This window comes from Triticum aestivum, chromosome 4A, assembly GCF_018294505.1.
Source record: "Triticum aestivum cultivar Chinese Spring chromosome 4A, IWGSC CS RefSeq v2.1, whole genome shotgun sequence".
Taxonomy (NCBI): Eukaryota; Viridiplantae; Streptophyta; class Magnoliopsida; order Poales; family Poaceae; genus Triticum; species Triticum aestivum.
Genome location: NC_057803.1, coordinates 9,231,415 through 9,233,760, shown reverse-complemented (window position 1 = coordinate 9,233,760; position 2,346 = coordinate 9,231,415).

The following is a 2,346-nucleotide window of genomic DNA, read 5'->3' as shown; positions in this document are numbered from 1 at the left end:
CGGCTACATGCCTTGAACCGACCACGGGCCTTGAGCCCTCCTCTGTCTTCTTGGGCTTTAACATACTTAACTACTGACGAAGTTAACCCGGCCCAGATAGGCCAATTTACGCCTAGTAGTAATATCCCCAACAGTCACCTTACTCGGAGTCCTCATCCATGTCCTCGACTTCGTCCTTGTCCCTCTTCCTCTTGGGCGATACTTCCTTGCTTTAACCGCACACTTGGCTCTTGCTCTTCATCCAACCCTTGTAGATATTGAAACGAAGGTAGCCATCCATTGCAACATGGTGGATGTGGTCTATATCTAGTACATTCCACTGCCATGCACGATGAAACGTGTGCGAAGGTTTCTTCAGTTTACCATACGAAGGATGAACCATGGCTCCTGCCAGGGTCAGCATTGAAGGCTGATCACGGGAGGGCACCATCCCTTCATTCTAGAGGTCGAAGGGGCTACCTACAACGAGGCCTATCCGACCCAGGATTTCCTTATCGTTCCTAAAGTCTACAATAACGGATTTGACTCAGTCGCCCTTGAGGAACTTCTTAAATTCCTTGCACTCAATGTCGTCATGGCATATGTGGTAGACCAAGCATAAGTCATGCACGCAAACCTGGATCATGGCGGGCTTCTTCTTCTTCTCTACCTCCTTTAGATTCTTCTTGCTTCCCAGGACTGTGGTGTACTCAACATCTAGCCCAGCGACCCACTCATCATTTGAGTTTTCGAACATGCGTTTGAAGCGAGCAAGGCATTCTTTCACCGTTGCGGAAGAACAGGTGTACATGATGTCGAACTCATCGCCGGTGATGGTTCTAACCTTGTACTCACCGCCGATCATGGAGATTTGGGACGCATTGATTTGGGAGGAGGGTTAGGATTAGTGGAACTGCCGTAATGTGAAAGGACGGGCCGACTAGGAGCGGTTTATCGATTGTAAAAATGCCGAGTGGGGGGCCGCATGCGAATGGCAGGGTAGTGGCTTGCCTGGTGGATACATGGATTCATGCACAGTACTATGGGGGCCCAATTAGATGTCATGTCTACTTGACGCCCAATTAAATGGATTTTGATGTCATGTCAAGCGTCGGGAAAAATACAGGTGATACGAAGCTTTCCATTCTCCCATGATACAGGCTTCTGAGAGCCCTTGGATCTGAGATTGAACAGTTGAATGGCGTGATTCTAGACCTATGGGTGAATATCCTATCCTGGAGGGTTATTCTGCAAATTTTCAGCAACTTAGCATGCGACCGTTCGATCTCAGATCCAAGGGCTATGTCATGGAATTGTCACGGCAGATGTCCTAGTGAAAGGACTTAATCGTGGAGCCATCGCAACTAGGAAGCTTAAAGGGGTTAAAGTGGGCAAAGGACACGAGGGTTATACTGGTTCGGCCCCTTGCGATGAAGGTAAAAGCCTAATCCAGTTTGAGGTGGTATTGCTTATGTTTCGATTACTAGGGAGCGAATTTGCTTGACCTAGCTTTCGATCTGATCTTACTTGCCCTGAACCGCCGTCGGGTCGTCCCTTTATATATAGAGGCTGACACCCAGTGGCTCATAGAATCCCGGCCGGCTCATAAACAGTGTCCGGCTCAGTCTCTAACTATTCCTGCCTTACAATACAAGTCATGTGCATATTGCGTTTTATCTCTAGAGGCCTTGAGTCACCTTTGGGTCTTGGGACCTTAACTGAACCGCCATCTTCTAGAGCTGTCTTGGGCTTCATGAATCGTCATAGGTATAATCCGGCCCCTCCTGGGCGGGTCACACCTAATAGTTATATCCCCAACATTAGGCCCCAGATTGATTTGAACTGGTTCATGTCAATCTTCAACACTTATAGGAAATCTTCTGCTCTTTATTGCGTGAAAAATTGTAAACCGCCATGACGTCATCTCCAGGAATTGTGATAACCCACCATGACATTATTTGCCATTACTTCACACTTCATCTAACATATCTCAACGGATCTTTATCTTAATGATCATCCCGAGAATCGAGGCGTCCTGGTAGCTGGATGACCATATTTCCGGCCTCCTCGTATTTCGCCCCTGCCTGTTCCCTGTCTCCTTATAAATAGGATCTGAAAGCCATCTCCCATTTTCTCCTTCTTCCTTCTTTCTCTCGCAACCCTTCTACCGCTCGAGCTCCACCACCGCCGCAGAGCCCCTCGTCTTCCTCAACCTCGGCCACTGCATCAACCTGAGTTGATCCAGATAACGGCGGCGACCCTCCGTAGCAGATTTGTAGCTGTAAGTTTCTACCTTCTCATACCTTAGATCCGCATTAGGGTTTGCGAGCTTCTCTGTGTTCTTCGTAGTTCATCGTAGTTCATCTT